Source organism: Ictidomys tridecemlineatus, chromosome 6 (genome assembly GCF_052094955.1).
Source record: "Ictidomys tridecemlineatus isolate mIctTri1 chromosome 6, mIctTri1.hap1, whole genome shotgun sequence".
Lineage (NCBI taxonomy): Eukaryota > Metazoa > Chordata > Mammalia > Rodentia > Sciuridae > Ictidomys > Ictidomys tridecemlineatus.
Window position 1 is genome coordinate 137,129,278 of NC_135482.1, and position 19,402 is coordinate 137,148,679.

The following is a 19,402-nucleotide window of genomic DNA, read 5'->3' on the forward strand; positions in this document are numbered from 1 at the left end:
ACCCCAGTGGAGTATCTGTGGAGGGAGGGGTGCAAAAGTGAAAGGTTCCTCTTGCAGAGGCCCAATTTTTACTTAGATTTTATTTAACATAAAATCTAAGTAAAAATTGCATAGAACTCACTCTCCTTGGTCTGGCTTTTATAGTCTTCCATAATCTATATCCCCTGTAGTCCAACCAAACGGACTTGCTCCTTGTTGAAGTCCTATAATTCTTTAATTCTTTTTCTGCTTCCATATTTTTGCACATCCTGGGAATTTCCAGTCCCACCACCTTTACTTACCCTTCACAAGAGCCAAGTCAACAACCTACCGTCATTTCATACCTCTCCATCAAGACTGAACTCCTAAGATCTGACACCCTACAGAGGATAGGACAAATCTACCCATCTGCCAGTCGTCTTGCTGTGTTGTGCTCTCAGGGCAAAGAGGAGCCACGTATAAGCCATTGGCTAATGTATGTCCTTCTTTTTTTGGATCTTCATCATTGGGCAAAGCATTTGGTTCAATGCTTCACTGAAGTACACATCTTCATGCAGCAGTTAGAATGAGACAATCTATAAAAACAACCACAGATGGATGTTCTGAGCCTTTTCAGAAATCCCAGATCTGAAGATATCTGCAGATATACAAATTTAGGCCAAGCCACTTCTTCCAACACAGGAGACACTTTTATGAATATGTAAGATAGTGGAACTCAGTTTCCTCATCTGTAAAAATAGGGATGATTGTAACCTACCCACAGGGTTGTTTTGTGGATTTGGTGAGTTAACATAAGTAACAGTGTCTCTGGCCTATGTGTTTGATGTTATCATTCAGGGACCTGGGATGTAGCTCAGTGATGGAGCGCTTGCTTGGCATGTAGGAGGCCTTGAGTTCAATCCCCAATACCAAGGGAAAAAAATGAAAAAGAAGATGTCACCTACATCAGGTCTTCTCTGGGAAAAGAGGAAGCTATTGCTGACCACTCACAATGGTTGATAGAGATGAACAGGCATCCAGCTGCTCATCAGATGTTGTCCAACCCCAGAGAAAAGAGGAAACCACCTAAATTTTATCTTGCATCTCTACCCCATCTTAAACCCCAGATTCTGATGGATTCCAGGGAGCCCAAATGCCCACCTACCTAGAGCTAATGATGTATAAATAGGCACTGCTAATGGGCATCTCCAGTGACTCACGGGACACACACACACAAACACACACACACTCCATCAAAGCAGGTCAGGGAAGATCAAAGGGAGCAGCTAATGCTCTGTGGCTTTTATAGTGAATGGTTCTCATAGGCCTGTAGGACTCTCAGCAGGAGATCCATGAGCAGAAGGACCCACCCGCTCTCCCTCTTTGACATCCTATTGCTGACACTTTCCATCCTCCGCCATCCCACTTCCATACCTGGAATCCCACACAGCATGCCCCTTCCCAGAGATACATTTAAGAATAAGAGAGATATCCCCACAAATGAATCATTCATTCTGTCTGGTAACAGGATGTGCCTGTATGGAGGTCCATCACTCTCCCTGGAGGGAAGTCTGTACTGCCTGATACATTCTCTTGCTTTTCCACTTCACCTCCTCTATCACCTCGGGCTCTCATATTTCTACGCTACACCCCAATTCCTAAAGTCTATACCTCAAAGACCTCCTATTTTGATGGTGATAATGATGATACTGAATGCTACTATGAGTGAACTTGGAACCACAACTCCTCACATCAACTCAGTGAATAAGGTCTTATTACCATCCTCTTCAAACTCATGGGGAAACAGAGGCTTAAGGAGCTTATGTAACTTGATGAAGTCACAGAGTTAGGAAGTGACACAACCAGAACTTAAATCTAAACTAATCTGGCTGCAGAGCCTGTAGCCTCAACCACTTTGATCTACTTTCTCCCCTGTAGATCACCCATTTTTACTCATTTCTTGATCCCAGATGACGTTCGGCCCTTCCATTTTGCATGTTCCTCAATTTGGGCGAGTTTGCCACACAACCAGTACATTTTCTTGAACCTAATCAGAAAGAGAAATGGACCTTCTGACTTTTCCACTGGGGAAGATGGACCAGACAATGAAGCACAAATCAGAAGTTGATACAGAGTGGGTGAGGCCAGCCACGAAGAAGGCTGAGGCGGGAGGACCACACGTGCAAGACCACCCTCAGCAACTCAGTCGGGCTCTGAGCCACTTAGTGAGCTCCTGTCTCAGACTGTTCAAATGGTGGGTGGGGTGGGGCTGGAGCTATAACTCAGTGATAGAGCACCTCTGGGCTCAACCCCCAAGAAAGAAGAAAAAGAAGGGGAGGAGGGGGAGGAAAGGGAAGGAGGGGGAGGAAAGAGAATAAGAAGGAAAAAAAGAAGAGGAGGAGGAGGAAGAAGAAGAAGAAAAACAAAACTCGTAGCTGTATATATTTATTCCTAGGAAACCTGATATTGAACCTTGGCTAACTCAATATTTATGTCTGGTATATTTCTCTCATTACATCTAATACAGAGACCAAAAAAAGCTGTCTAACACTTTCTCAGTCCTCCTTCAGGCCAGAGTAGCCATATGACCCAGTTATGACCAATGAGAAACAGGTTGAGGTCTACAGGTGGAAGTATTTCTTTAAAAATGCATTTGTTTCTTTTTTAAATTTTTTTAATATATTTTATTTATTTATTTATTTATTTTTATGTGGTGCTGAGGCTTGAACCCAGTGCCTCACTCATGCTACGCAAGCACTCTACCTCTGAGCTACAACCCCAGCCCAAAATACATTTATTTTCTTCCAAAAGATGGGATAAGGTCACCACTTGTTACCTGTTCTGCTTGTTGTTGCCTTGAATACAAACATGTGCTAGAAACAAAGCAACCGTCTTGAGACAGTGAGTCCATGTCCCAATACACTGAAATGATTCCTTCTCTTGCTTTTCCACTTGATCCACTCTCTCACCTGAGGCACTGATACTCTTTTATGCTACACCCCAATTCCTAAAACCCATACTTCAAATACTTCCTATTTTGATGATGACCATGATGGTAATGATGGTGAGAATGATAATGATGATGAAACTGAACACCTACTATGAGCAGAAAGTTAGAAAGAGTCTTGGACTTTGAGGACATTGTTGAAGCTCTGCTCACCCACTTGTATGTGAGGTAATTAAAGTCTTTATTGCTTAAGCCAGCTAATCAGCATACTTGCAGCATTAAGCATTCTGAGATAATAGTAACAATAAATGGTTTGCATTACATATTTTGGATTCAATCATTCTAAGAAATCCTTTGCTAGCTTCTAAGTATACCAAGATAACCCCTCCAGGAGTGGTCACGTGGGTTCTGGCTAGGAGGAGCCTAACATCTTTAGTGTCATTACTCCAGGGCCAAGGGAGGACAAGTCCTGGTTATCAGCCCACACTGAAAGCAATCTTACCAAAGTTCAGTTTTATCAAATTGTTTATGATACACTGAATGAAACAAAATATATGTTCAAACAAAAATGATCACTTCCATAAATTTAAACCAGACAATATAACAGGGGGAGGTGGGCTGGGGAGAGAGAACATAATACCCCATAATATAATATCTGGGCTCTCAACTCCATCTTGTTGCTTCACATATTCTTCAAGCTCTTGGGCCATGATATCCACATGTGTAAAATCAGACAGAACCAGACAATTTCTTGATGCAAAGGCAGATCTAGAACACTTTAGTTCTTTGCTTCCATTTTCCCACTTTAAGATGAAATCATATGACTCAGAGATCAGTAAACTCTTCTTTTTCCTGTAAAGAACAAGAAAATACAATCTTATACCTCTGCTGTCTGGATAAACTGAGTGCAAAGGTAAATATTTCTTAGCAAATTTTATGGTAAGAATCACAGCAAAAGGATCTGCTGACAACAGACATCATTATCCAAAGTTCAGCCAAATCATAAGACAGAGTCACTGTTTATTTAATGTTCTTGGTGATACAAGATTGGCAAAGACTTCAGCTGCTCCGTATCAAGGGACCCACAGAGAGGACCTATTGAATGGAGAGGGGACATAACTGAAATCAAACTGCCCAAGGATCAACTTGTAGAGCTGATTTTTCTGCTATCTCTGCCACATTACCCATCATCTTCCATTCTAAATATACCTAGTCATTCCCCTGTGCCAAACAAAAATTAATTTCATTTCATTTTTCCTCTTTGGTCATTCATTGCCTTCTGCTTTCCAAGGGGATGTAACTAAATTATCAACATACTAACCCCATGTCATTATGTCAAAAGGAGAATTAGGACCTCACAGAAACTATTAAACCAAGAAAATTAAGACAAACCAACCAAAAATAAAAGTAAAAAAAAGATGAGATTTACCTGAATGGTAAACACAAGAGAATAAAAAATCCTGAAATTCTGTCATTCAATTATTCCTTCAGATAAGGTAACACAATTCCACACTGCCCCACCACCACCAAATTGGGGACTGAACCCAGGGGCACTTTACCACTAAGCTACACCCCAGTGGCCCTTTTTGTTTTTTGTTTTGAGACAAAGTCTCACTAAGTTGCTGAGACTGGCCTTGAACTTGAGATCCTCCTGCCTCGGCCTCCCAGATTGCTGGGATTGCAAGCCTGTGCCATCACACCTGGCCACAGCTCAGTTTGTAAGTAGCTATTTAAAAACCATCTATTTTCAAAGTGGTGCCTAGACCTTGTAAGGATGAAGCCACAAATGATGATAATGTATGTTCTCTACCCTCAAGAAATTTACCACTTTATTAGGGTGGTTACCTAAATACTTCTAATATAGGACAGACCAAAAAGCAATGTAGAAATGTTAGGAAGAAGGAATTAATTTCTATTTAAAGGTTTCAAAGAAGAAATCAAAAGCTAAAAATAGGCAACAGAGTCTATTTATATTCTATTCTAAAATGCCTTCTCTCATTTCTTACGTGTTGAACTACCCTGAACATAATTTAGATCAACAAGCAAACTATGAAACTGGTATATGGAGTGGGTTGGAGAGGATGTTCATTGCCATGTGAGACGAACTCCTCAGGAAGGGGATTCTGCCTTCCTTACCGCGGCTTTCTTACCTTCCCATCCCACCTGGCAAAGGTAAAAAAGGAGAGAGAACCTGGAACTTGAAGCCAGCCGCACCCCTACAAGAACAAAGCCAGAAAAAAAGGCTTCTGCCGATCTCAGAGCCACACCTCTTCTGCTGCCACCCAATCCCACCAGCCAGAAAACCTCCAGAGAACTCTCCAGGAACTCGCGCCCAGAGATCTCAACAAACAGCAACACCTTGCGCCCCCTCAACTCACACCTCCTACCCTTCCCCATCCACTTCCCAGGCAATATTTTGGTCTTTGCTTCTTCTGATGTTTCCTCCCTATGCCTCTGAGAGTCTTTTTTGATAGATTAAAAAAAAAAAAAGAAAAAAAAGAAAGAACATCAGGTTATAAATGGTGCTGTCTGACTCTCCTGTGAGCAGCTGAGGAGCTCTAAAGATCTGTTTAGAATCATGACCACTTAGCAGGCGCGTGGCCACTGGGACTTTATGATCATTAATTAGTTTATCCTCCCTGAATCCCTCTAAGGCATCTCTTATTATCTCCATTTGACAAATAGAGCAAAACTAAAATGCAGAGAAATTGACTAATTGACTGGGTTGCAATAAGGGGAGGAAGATGGAGGCAGAGTATTAAAAGCAAGTCCCATCGTGAAAGCTAAAGATTCTCAATCCATTCCTGGCTTTGTGCAACATGTTAGTGTTTGAGATTTTTTTTAATCTGGAAGGAGATTGTCTTATTTACCCAACCCCATTTTCCAAACCAGAAAATTAGCATCTATAAAGATTAAGGACTTGGTCACATTCATATTGTGATGAAGAAAAGGAGGTAAGACTCCAACTCAGGTATCCTGGCCCTAGATGCAAGATTATTTCCTTCCTGATGAAGGAAACTGGAACCAGGGCCAGAAACATGAATTCACAGAACTTGCTGGTGGCAGAGTCATACTAGAAACCAGGGAGAGAGAACAGGAGCAGTTCTACATCTTTTGCACTGTACAAAGGCAGTTGGCCAAAGAGACAAGTGATAACTAAATCCATCCTGCACCCTCTCAGACAAGCAATCTGCGCAGGTGGGAGTCCACCCACCTGGCGTCCACCTGCCTACCGCCACCAAGACTTCCAACAGGCACTAGGATGCTGCAAAGACCAACAGCTCTGAGCACAAGTCTCTTAATTCCTTTTCTAGAACCGAAGAGGAAAAGATCGGTTGTCTTTGGAATGTGGAAAAAAGGAAAACTAAGAATGTTCCAACTTCTGTGCTGTTACTGTATACCAAGTAGGTGGCAATGCAACCCTATTACCTGGCTTAAAAAGTTGCAGCATACTTCTCTCTGGCTATAACATACATAAAACATAGTATAGTTGATTCAAATTCTTTTGAGGTTTTAAACACCTTCTGGAAAAAACTTTTTTTTTATTTTTCAGTGCTGGGGATGAAACCTAGGGCTTTGCACATGCTAGACTCTACCCCTGAGCCATGTCCCCAACGCTTTTTAAATATTTTTGGGGGATATGAAGAGTGGAAGTGAGACGAAGAAACTGAAAACTATAACCCATTTGCTCTGCAGGGAAAACTGCCTACAGAGAGGTCTTTCCACCTGAGAGGCCTAGCTATGCCCTCTTTTTAAGAGCTCAGCATCACAGCTGCAGTGATCTCAGGACTACGGCCTCCATATCCCAGATCTCCTGGCCTCCAGGCCCTCAGCTCTCCACAGCAGCCAGCTCCAGGTCGGCAGCAACGCCGTGGTAAGTGGACAGTGTGGAGAGTGAGGAGAGAGAATGGAAATGAACCTGACAATTCTAACTTAGGCAACTTGAGCACGTGGCTGTACTAGCTACCAAAACAGAGAAAGAAGGGTGAGCAGCATTTTAAAGTGAAAGAAAGTGAATTCTGTTTGGGGACTGTGGGTAGCCAGCTGGAAATGAAAATCTAAAGGTGAGAACAATGGAATGCGGAGCCAAAGGGGCAGGAAGCATGGCTGTCCCTTAGGACAAAGACCTGGAGGATTTCTTTTATCTTTGCACCATCCACAGAAAGATCACCTTGGACTGTTGAAATGATCTGTTACTACATCACAAACTGCCCTAAAATGTAGTGGATTTAAAAAAAAAAATTATTTGTTCTTAGGACTCTAAGGTTGGCTGGGGGGGGGGAGGGTCTGCTTCCTGCTGTGATGACCACAGACCTGGGATGGCTGGAGTCCAAAATGGCCCCATTCACATGGAATGTGACGAGTGCCAGCCGGAGTCAGCTGGGGTGTCAGCTAGACCTCAGTGCTCCTCCATCGGCCCTTCCATGTGACTACTTGACCTCTTCAGAGTTGACAGCTGGATTCTAGAAAAGAACCCATGGACAGAATAGATGCAATCACGCTTATCACACTTTCGCTTGCATTATGCCTGCTAATGCCACATTGGCTAAAGCTAGTTGAATTACTAGGCTTCAATCAATGTGGGAGGGAAGTACTCAAGGGCAGGAAGAGCCGGAGGCACGCTTCACAAGGAGTGGGGGCACCAAATCAACAGTCTACCACACCTTCTGAAGGAGTTAAGGGCCCTCCATCAACCATTAATATCACATCTAGATTCTTTAAAGTGAGACTCAAATCTGATGCAATCTTACCACTTAATTTTTCCACCTGAGCTTCCCTGCTCTGGATCTCCTGAACTTCTTAGAATCCCAGTTCACCCAGTGTTTTCACCCACTGCCATGTGTGTGTGCATGCACACACCCAGCATCAATTTCTCAGGCCCTTCTGCTTCCTTCAAGACACAGCCTTACAGATAGCACACACCTATAATGCCAGCAGCTTGGGAGGCCGAGGCAGGAGTATCGTGAGATCAACGCCAGCCTCAGCAACTTAGCGAGGCCCTAAGCAACTTGACAAGACCCTGTCTCTAAATAAAACTTAAAAAGGGGCTGGAGATGTGGCTCAGTGGTTGAGTGCCCCTGGGTTTAATCCTCCCTTCACCAAAAAAAGAAAAGACTCAGCCTCATGCTTCCTTGACCGGTTCTGAATCCCAGACGTTTAACTTCCCTCTTTAAAGAGGTTTTGCTCTTCAGGCCTATCTAACTTCATGCAAAATATATTTTACATTCAGGAAATAAATTGGAGGAAATGAAGAAAGGCAGATTGTGACATAGCTTGGGCTCTGGAAACACAGGTCTCTACAATTGAATCCTGGCTCTGTCACTTACCAGTTGCCTAACTGTAGCAACACTTTGTTCTTATTCTTCTGAGCCTCAGTTTCCTGATGTGTAAAACTGAAGACTACATTAGTCACTACCTCAAATGATGTTGTAATGAACATCAAGTCTTTGACAATATTCGACTTCACACAAGGTGAGTGTCCAACACATGTGAACTCTTAGCCTAAGCCTCCATGGTAAAGGCCAGGATATGTGAAGGATCTACAGAAGGCTCTCTCACTGAGACGACAACTTCTTGTTTTCTGGCACCAGGGATTGAACATAGCATGCTCAACCACTGAGCCACATCCCCAGCCCTCTTATTTATTTATTAATTTTGAGACACTCTCTCCTTAAGTTGTTTAGGGCCTCTTTAAGTTGCTGAGGCTGGCTTTGAACTCATGACCCTCCTGCCTCAGCCTAGCAAGCTGCTGGGATTGCAGGTGTGCACCACAGCACCCAGCTTCAAACCAGTATTTCTTTTTTTCTTTTTTTTTTTCCTTTTTTTTCCTTTTTTTCTTTTTTTATTTATTTCTTAAATACATGACAATAGTGGCGTGAATTACATTCATAACTATCCATTCACAGCACAATTTTTTGTAACTCTGTATATAAAGTATGTTCACACCAAATTATGCCATTTTACATGAGCTCTCTTTTTTGCATACAATTCTTAATACACCTTTATATCACTATTTATCATATCTCTGTTTGTATATAAGGTATGTTGACACCAAATTCACATCTTCATACATGTATTTTGTATAATGATGACCCTCTCCTTCCACCATCCTAGCTATATATTTCTAATGGTGAAAACTTAGAAACTGCCCACAAAACAACAAAATGAACCATAGAATATCAATTTACATCATTGTATATACTCACATCTGTAGGCTTGCAGAAGAAATATGGAGAAAGAGTGATTTTAAATGAAATTTAAAAGACATGGAGAAATAAATAATATATTAAACAGAAGAAGCCAAAATACACACACACACACACACACACACACACACACTACCACCCTTAAATATTAACCATGAACAAAAAGTATTAAAAGAGTTACTGGCAACTGAGCCCAGCTTAACTAGAGAGGCCAGGAAAGAAGATGGCTCTGAGAGATCACAGCCTTTATTCATTAATCTCCATAGAAATAAACAGGATTCCTTTAGAGGTAAGTCAGTTTTCTTTTGCCCATCTATGTTTTTAGCATTGTCATCTCAAAGAAAAAATCCAAAACATGCCCAAAGCATGTGTCTGCTGTTTTATCCTTATATTGTCACAGAAAAACCATATGTGAAAATTCCCATCTCAGCAATAGCTGAGTTTATTCAATTTTATTCGTATGTTGTTGTTTGTTTGTTTGTTTGTTTTTGAAACAGGGGACTCAGCCCAGGCATTTAGCCACTGTGCTACCACCCCAGGCCTTTTAATTGTTTTTATTTTGAGACAAGGTCTCACTAAGCTGATGAGGGCTTTGCTGAATGGCTGAGGCTGGCCTCAATCTTGCCCTTGTCCTACTTTGGCCTACCAAGTAGCTGGGATTACAGGCGTGCACCACCATGCCCAGCTTCTTTAGTTGTGTTTTTAATTTTAAATGTGTGTGTGTGTGTGTGTGTGTGTGCGCGCGCGCGTACAGCTGTGAGAACACCTAAAGTCCATTCTCTTAGCAAATCCCAAGTACACAGTAGAGTATTATTAGCCATAGTCACCATACTATACACTAGGTCTCCAGAATTCAGAGGCTTTATAAAATGGGAAAATTGTTATGTCAAAACATCAAATTGCATACTGTAAATACATACAATTTTTATCTGTCAATTATACCTCAATAAATATGCATAAAGTGAAAATTTTATGACATTATACAAGTTTAATACCATATGTTAATATATGGGACAGTAAAAACATGGAAAAAAAAATTAAAAGAATTAACCCAAGCTGGATGCTGTGGCACATGCTTGTAATTCCAGCAATTCAAGAGGCTGAGGTAGGACGATCTCAAGTCCAAAGCCAGCCTCAGCAACTTAGCAAGACCTATTCTAAAATTTAAAAATTACGATGCCTGAGAATGTGTCTCATGGGTTAAGGGCTCTGGTAAAGCAGCTAAAGGGAAGAAGTAAGGTGTTATAGTTTAGATGTGGTGTTCCCTAAAATCTCACATATTTGGAGAAGAAACAATGCAAGAAGGTTTGGAGAAGAAACCATTGAGTTATAACCTTCACCTAATCAGTGAATTAATCCCTTATGGGATTAACTGGGTAGTAACTAGAGGCAGGTGGGGTGTGGCTGGAGGAGATGGGCACTGGGGTCATGGCTATGGGGTATATATTTTGTATCTGGAGAATGGAGTCTGTCTCTCTCTGCTTTGTGATCATCATGTGAGCTGCTTCCCTCCACCACACTCTTCTGCTACAATGTCCTGCCTCACCTGGAGTCCAAGGAATGGAGCAGACTACATATGGACTGAGATCTTTGAAACTGAGAGTCCTTAAATAAACTTTTCTTCCCCTGAAACTGTCTGGTCAAATCTTTAGTCACAGCAGCAATGGAAGTTGACTAAAACAGAAATAAAGAAGGAAAACACCAGAATTGAGGCTGCTCCTAGACCTGTATTCCCCTCCCTCTGTTTCTATCTCATACTCACACATAAAAAGTAGCCCTTCTTTTATTATTTCTCTACAGATAGATAAATTGCATATGTGTGTGTATACACCATGTTATTATGACTTGAGTAACGCTTTGATGACCTGCATTTTATTAATCACATCCATAACTTTGATTCTGTTGAATAAGAACCATACACCCTTGCCAGAGTGCTCACTCTTGGGGGAAGCTGGTAAAGCCTAAGCAACTCCTGCAATCAGGAAAGGTATTTTTACAGATCACACACAGCAGAGATCCTCATTTGACCTCTATCTCCCTCTCCCCTGATTTCACACTCAAACCCCTGGTAAAGCTCCCTCCTGGTCTCCACACTGTTCTGGCACTCCTCTGGGCCACCTGCCCCCCGGGAGATGCTGCCTCCTGTCCATCACAAAGAGCTTCTCTCTATATTTCCATCATGAATGGCAGCTCCTTTGGAATCATGGAAGAAGAATCCTATACGTAACTCTAGATTTTTTGTTTTGGTCATGCTCTCTGGGCCACTTCTACTACAATTTCTCAGCCCTCCCAGGGATACTGGGCTAACCTGACTCATACTAGATGTGGGATCAAATCTCCCAGGTTCTATTGGCATCCTATCTTTTCTATCCCCCGCCAAAGTGAAAAGCAAGAGCTTCCGAACTTGGCAGGTAGTGGTGCTCAAGAGCCAAAGAGAAAAGGGCTTTCCAAGAGAGAGGGGGTGGGCAGCCATTCCTCTTCTGGCCACAGTGCTGTTTAACAGTGGCCTTTCTATGGCAGCCCTGGCCCCTCCCCTCCTCTCTTCTATGGAAACCCCAGGGATAATTCTCCCAGCAGATATTTCAAACCCAGTAAAGAAGAGACTTCCATATCTTAAAGATTATATCATCTTAGATTTCTTTCAGCCATCAGGTCTCCCATGTAGAGATTTCTTCAGTCTACTTGGGGTTTTAGTTTTTTTCTTTTCCCCAGAAATTTCCTTGGGTAAATTTTCTCATGAAAACCCTAAATGTATCCATGCATGACAGCTGTCTGTCAACCTCATCTAACCCAATGTCAAGAACAACCTTCTTTCTTGGGTTGAATTGGAATGTTTTGCATTCTCCTGTGGTGATAACTCAATAGATTGTCCCAGACCAGAAAAATGCTGGGACAATACACCTAAACCAGGAGTAAATCGAGATATAGGATCACTAAGGCTCCAACACAGAGCCATGCCCATAATAGATGCTCAGTAAGCATAACTTCACTGATTGGTTCTGTCTATGTATGTCATTTTTCTGGTGTTTAGTTAATGTGATAATAAATGAACTTTTCCTTAGTAGTAGGAGTGGATATCAGACCTGGGGCCTCACACAAGCCAGGCAATTGCTCTACCACTAAACTTCATCCCCAACTATTTTTATTTTACTTTGAGACAAGGTCTCACTAAGTTATCCAGGCTGGCTCAAACTTGCAATCTTCCTGCCTCATCCTCCAAAGCGATTAGGATTCCAAGCATGTACTACGAGGCCCACAGTGGTTTACGGGCTCACAGTGAACTTAAAAGTACCAAAGGACCGTTTTTTGTTTGTTTGTTTTGCTTGTGGTTGTTTCTTGTATTTTATGACTCCAGTTATATGCACCAAGATATGATGGCAGATTTTTTTTTTCCTGATCAATCTTAAACTTCCCCTATTAAACCTTTTTCTCAAAAAGTATCTAGACATATCACAATCTGTGACATGAAACTGTGGAGAGAGGTAACTTGAATCATGGTCTTCTGACTGCTCATGGCTTCTTTGCGCTGGGAACTTCCTGTGCAGAGTGCAGGTGGAGATGGCCCAGTTGCTATGGTGACACCCAGCTGAGGGTGAATGAATCGGACATTATTACCCTATGTGCATATATGATCATATGACCTGTGTAATTCTTCATCATGTAAAATCAGAAGAATGAGAAGTTATACTGTTTATGCATGATATGTCAAAATGCACTCTAGTGTCATGTATAACTAATTAGAATGAATTTAAATTTTTTTAAAAGAGAAATTACAAAGGAGACTAAGAAGTACAGAGAGTTGGTCAAATTGACTTCCATGGGAACTAAAGGAAGAATTTTCAGGAGAAAACAGTCAACAGTGTTAAAGTTGCCAAGAGGTCAAATACTATAGGAGTCACGTAGCAAATGTTAGACTCAGCACTTTCCTTCATCTGAGATTAACTTTTCAGATCAAATTATGGATTGCTTACTAGGTGCAGCACTTTCTTTGAAAGATATTTTGCAGGTCAGAGTCTCTGCTTACCAGGCGTTGATCATTTGTCTCATAAGTGGAAACACAGAGGCCCAGGGAATTGTCCCTCCTTCCTCTCTGACCAAAAAAAAAGAAAGAAAAAAAAAACATTATAAATATATATGTCAGTGCATAATGAGCCAAATAAGTGGTACAAACATCCCAAGTTTTTTTGGAATGAATACTATGGATCAGGAAAGTTGTGTTTTTCCTGGACAAGTTTTCAATATTATTATTAACCTTCTATAGCACTTCCAGATAAATTAGCCAAGATAGAGAATGATTTAGAAACCATTTCAGTATAAGAAATAATTCAATAGTCTGTGTTGTATTTGGATCAGTCAAAACAGAGATGGTAAAATTTATCAAATTTTTTTCCCAAAATGGTTTTTTAAAAAAGTATTTATGGAAGAAGAGGGGTGTCCAATCTAACCTTGGAATATGGTAGGGATTTTAATATAAAAGAAAATTTTTTTGTGTTGTTCTTGAAGATAGACCAAAGACAAATGAGCTAAAAGAGACAGGAATTGGAGGGGGTGGGGATTCTTATGCATAATAACTATCTGAACATGTAATGAGCTTCCAAGTTGCTCCCCTTTGGACAGGTTCAAAGGTGAAAGCGTATGTTACAGGTGAAAGTTGAGCTTGATATCCTCCAAGATGCATTTTCATTCTTACATTCTGTGAATCCAATTCAAAGGTGGTCATTATTTTCCCAAAGTGATTTGGAATACGGTAGGGATTTTGATGGTGATCCAGAGGAAAAAGGGCACCTTGTGACAAGGATAATGGGCCCATCTTCCTGAAGACAAGGTTCAAGTGAGGCTGCGAAGTCACCAGGACCAAACTGAGGAAAACTTTCAATGCCAGAATGTGAAATTTGAGCAAAATCTGTTAGGTCACAGGAGTCACTGAAGATATTTGTGCAAGGAAGCACAATTCAGGCTTTTTTTTCTTTTTAATTTTTGTTTGTTTTTAAGACAGGCTTTCGCTGTGTTGCCTGCATCACACAGGCTGGTCTGGAGCTTGCGGTTCCCCAGCCTCAGACTCCCAAGTTGCTGGGATCACCACGTGCTCTATCTCTTCCTGCTTAAGGACATGCAATTCAATTAAGCAAAACTTCAAGGAAGATTATTTTGGCATTTACTTATGATGGATTAGAAATGTGTGAGACTGAAAAAAAAGCAGGAAGTTATTAGGAAGAATAAGAAAAGAAGAACTCACTGGGTGCAGTGGCATACACCTGTAATCCTAGCAGCTCAAGAGACTGAGGCGGAAGGATTGCGAGTTCACAGCCAGCCTCAGCAAAAAACGAAGTGCTAAGCAACTCAGTGAGACCCTGTCTCTAAATAAAATAAAAAATAGGGCTGGGGATGTGGCTCAGTGGCTGAGTGCCCCTGAGTTCAATCCCTGGCACCCCAAAAATGAAAAACAAAGAACTCAACTGGGCATAGTGATGTATGCCTATAATGCCAGCAATTCAGGAGGCTGAGTCAGGAAAATCACAAGTTCGAAGCCAGCCTGGGCAATTTAGCAAGGGCCTGTCTCAAAATAAAAAAAAATAATAATAATAATAATAATAATAATGATAATAAAAATAAAAAGGGCTGGGGATGTAGCTCAGTGGTAAAGCACCCCTGGGTTCAACTCCCAATAACAAAAACAAAAAGATGAACTCAAACTCAGAGAATGGGGGAAAGAAACAGGGTAGAATGAAGTCAGGGGAAAGAAAGATTCATTAGACTTGTTAACTAGTTATTCTGGGAAGAAAACAGAAGGAAAAACCAGATGAAGAAATGAAGAGAAGAAGTGCATCAGAACAGCAGGGCCAAGGAGTCTCGTGTGAGAAGCAAGCCACTCTCCCACTTTGGGGAGCCAGTGAAGGGGAACCCGCCCAGGCAGCATCCCCAGCCATGTGGCCTCTCACTAGCATCCAGTGGAATATTACCAGCTGCTATCTCAAAGGAAACTGGGTCCCCTGCTTTTCTAAATGAGCAAGCTCTTATACTGGCAACCAACACACATGACAGGCACTTAGCCAAGCGTAAAGCAACAGGTTTAAAACATGTGAGTGTAGCTAAACCATCGCCAGCCCTTAGCACCCTGCTAAAGGGAACAAACTCACCAGCCCCAATGAGAAAGCCATCCTCCCAAAACTCCAGAGCCACCCATTGCTCACACTCCCACCTCACATAGAAACAGGCATAAGTCTGTGGTGACTTTGCTATCGTACTGGGAAGTGGAACAGAGGCACACTTAAAGCCAAGGTATTTTTCGAGGTAGCACTTGAGATAATATTGGGAAAACAAACTCTTTAACAACTCAAGCTCAGTCTATGTAGAAAAAGTAAATACAGATGCAGAGCTGGTGAATCTGAACAATGTAGAAAATCAGACTGGATCGTTCAGGCTCTGAAGGCTGGTTTTTTGTTTTGTTTTGTTTTGTTTTGTATTCCTCAGTGGTGGGTAGTTTTATTTTATTTGGTTTTGTTTTTGCTTGGATTATCTGGACAATTGCCTCAACTCTCCATTTCACTCTGGTTCTATAGACATAGTCTTCTAAGTGTTCTATTTTTATAATGCTCCAGTAGGGACTGAAGACAATGGAGCTCATTGAAATGAGCTTCGCTGAAGGGATTAAGCCAGTTGAAAGGATACGTTTCCTGCACATCCTATATTTTTCCATGATGTAGAAAAATGAGCAATTCTCTGCTCTTAGTCTGCCCTCCCCATTGACAATACTTTCCCCCTCGCTCCGCAGTCCAGGGTAAAGCAGAACTTGGCATTTGGGCAAATATTCATGTCATAAAGGGCAAGATGAAGCACAGCAGCCTGGAAAGCACACCTTGTCAACCATGTCATGCTGTCTGGAGTCCATGGCTCTGGAAGTCCCCTGCACAGCTGAACAGGGTTCCCTCTGCAGCGTGGCTTTTCCTAAGCAAATCTGTGATTCCCTTTCCTTCTCAGGTCCAACTCAAAGACTAAGCCAGGGGCTCTAAATTGCAGTTGCCTGCTCGGGGAGTTCTAGACACAAGTGGAATCCAGGGACTGGGAAGAGCCGGAAGCTTTGGAAGGCAGCTTTCTTCCTCAGCTCTCTTTTGGTCTCGTGAACTTGAGCTTGGGTTTTCCTCTCCGTGTCAAAGTAGTCGTCCTTTAAAAGGAGCTTGAGATAAATAGCATAAGTGCTTCTTGAAGCCCTGCTTCCCAGAAGGGTGCATTTTTCTGTTCGCAGGAAGAGAAAAGGCGTCATAAAGAGACTGAACAGCTTCCAGCTGCTGTTGAGGACGGGAGTAAGGTGCACCATGAGGGCTTCTTCTTACCAGGCTCCAGTGCCTAGGCCTGGTGTTCTCCTGGGAATTCAGTTTAGAAAAGTGTGCTTTGTCCCTGCCTTGCCACCCCAGTACAAACTGAGACTAAACACATGCAAATCACTTTAGATCTTAGAATCCCGGTGACCTGGAGTAGGGAGAGACTGAGCTTAAGGATCTCTTCTGCCACAGACTTTTTTCCCTTCAGTACGTACGGGTAGGGGCTGCGGAGGGTGGGGTGTGTTGAACTCAGGGCCTCAAGCACAGTACGAAGCTTTCTACAATTGAGTTCTATCCCAAGCTCTTTTTAAATTTCACTTTGAAACAGTGTCTCTCTTAACTGCTCAAACTGAGCAGTTTAAACTGGAAATCCTCCTCCCTCAGCCTCCCCAGTAGCTAGGGTTATAGGCATGTGCCACTACACCCTGCCCCTGTCACATATTTTCTAAACAATGTCTGTCCACTTCAGAATGGTTTAAAGCTGGCAATCTGGTTGAGAAGTCAGGCACACAAATGAAAGCTGAGGATTTTGTGTGTGTGTGTGTGTTGTTTTTTTTTTTTTTGGTGGGAGTGTGTGTAGGTACTAAGGATTGAACCCAGGTGTGCTCTACCCCTGAGCTCCATCCCTATCCATTTTTATCTTTTATTTGGAGACAGAATCTTGTTAAAATGCTGAGGCTGTCCTTGAACTTGAAATCCTCCTGACTGGGATTGCAGATGTGCACCACCCTGCCCAGCCCTAAAGATGCTTTTTCATAGCTGTCAGGCTGTTTTTATTTAGTTGGAATTCAAAATCAATAAAACTAGTAAAGCTTTCTAAAGATGCTTTTCCTTAAAACTTAGATAAGACCCCAAATATATAAATAGTTCATAACAGTGAGTATTCTGACTGTTGTTGATGTTATGATCGCTGTGGGGGTTTGCGCAGCTGTCTGGGTACACATTAAAGCTTTCCCAAGTCATTGGCTATGTCCAGCAACATAGAACATAAAGGAAAATTCTTGGGCTGGGAGTGTAGCTCAGTGGTAGAGAACTCACCTATCATGCACAAGGCCCTGGACTTCATCTCCAGTATCACAAAGAGAAAGAGAGAGTGAACAAAGGGGTAGAAAGAGCAAGGGAAAGAGAGAAGGAGGGAGGAAAGAGAAAGAAAGAGAAAAGATGGAGCCTTACGGTATGGTGACCAGATTCCTGTAAAGACATGTAAACCTCAGAGAAATGACTGGTCGGGGAAGGAATCAGCCGGTTTATGACAGCGACACACCATATAAAAGCTCTCAGAGGGGGATGACAGGGCAAGCAAAGAACGAACTTTCTTAAGTAAATATCAAATCAATTAAAGGAACAGATCCATGGAAATAAATCATTTACAGAAACAGGTCGTACCTGTGGTTTCTAACACAAAATCCACTGAATGCTAGGCCTCAAGTAACTCCATGAAAATGGACTCCAAAGCGATTCAGAGTTAAGAGGCAACTTGCTAAAGCAAACCCTGTGAAACAAAGGTTTTCAAGATATAAAAATTCATAAGCCTTTCTTATCGGAAAGGAGGTGAATGAATATTACGGTGTTCTTAGACCATGTTTGCTTTAGCATTTGTCATGGAGTTATCCTGAGCAAAGGTAAGGCTTGGTATGCAGTGTAATTACTTTCCCACCTACTTCTGTCACAAGGTCTACTTAAAGGGCAATTTCTTTCTTTAGTTCTTTAAATGCTTCCAAAAAGATATCTTAAGGTCAAGAAACTCCAACAATGTGCAAATATCTTTCAGGAGTAGTCGATTTCCCCCTGGTACCATTAGGGGAGATTTTATTGTAGTCCGTCTGAAGCAAGTTAATGGAGGGTCATGTTTCTGTTTACTCTGGGACAGTATTAGTAATCGGAACCAGGAGGAAGCAGGCCTGGCTGCAGTACCACACAGATTTTCTCCATCCGGCTGCCTTCCGTGGCTAGTGTGGATTCCAGGGGATGTTAAAATGCCATTTCACAGAAAACATCTGAAACGTATATACACATATATGTGATGTCTATATGTCTACTTGGGCCTCCTTTCAAGATACCTGGCGGGAGAGGAATACTGGAGATTGCACTTAGGGTGCTTTACCACTGAGCTACATCCCCAGTCCTTTTGATTTTTTTTTTTTTTTTTTCATTTTGAAACCGTGGTCTCTCTCAATTCCCCCAGGCTATCCTTGAACTTCGGATCCTCCTGCCTCAGCCTCCCAAGTCTCTGGGATTATAGGTGGATGCCACCATGCCCAGTTTCCTCTCAAAATGTTCCAGTATTTCACGTTGGCAACATCTTGATTATAAGATTTAAGTTAATTAGTGATGCACCACCTCTGAGATTTGGTAGCTGAGGATTTTTGTGTTCTTTGCAATTTGGTCATTAGGAGATAGAGTTTGAAGACATTTTTTCTCTTCAGGTATCCTTGTAGTAATTGAAGAACAATAAAGAAATTAATACTTCTTTATTTTTTTTTAATATTTATTTTTTAGTTCTCGGCGGACACAACATCTTTGTTGGTATGTGGTGCTGAGGATCGAACCCGGGCCTCACGCATGCCAGGCGAGCGCGCTACCGCTTGAGCCACATCCCCAGCCCCAATACTTCTTTATCTAAACAAATTAAGCAATGTTCCCAGTAATATTTGACCACATACTGGTACATTCAACAAATATTTAACTGATGCCTCTTACCAGCACACACTGAGCTAGGAACTGGGGGGACGAATATGAATAAAACAGACCAGTTCTTAAAAAGGGATAGCATTTGTTGTAATGAAACATTTCTGTATCCTGGTTATGGTGGTGTTAAAAAAAAAAAAAAGAAAAGAAAAAGAAAAATCTAGTTTTGCAGATCTTAGGTGACTTTATTTGCCATTCTAGAATCTGGCTGCAGTCCGGATTAAAAATGGTTCAGAATGTTCCACCCCACCAGATGTACAGGTTTATAGTGATAGCCAGAGAAA

The 19,402-nt window shown here is 41.8% G+C and overlaps 1 long non-coding RNA gene across 1 annotated transcript in view; it reads right to left on the reverse strand.

Annotated features, from left to right (window-relative positions):
* Positions 1-3,412: 3,412 nt before the first annotated feature.
* LOC144378412 (uncharacterized) overlaps positions 3,413-19,402 on the reverse strand; it is a 56,863-nt gene continuing 40,873 nt past the window's right edge. Inside the window, exons 2-3 of the long non-coding RNA XR_013440067.1 lie at positions 13,136-13,201; positions 3,413-3,757 (exon numbers count right to left, since the gene is read on the reverse strand). This is a non-coding gene — a long non-coding RNA (uncharacterized LOC144378412). The remainder of the gene's footprint in view (positions 3,758-13,135; positions 13,202-19,402) is intronic.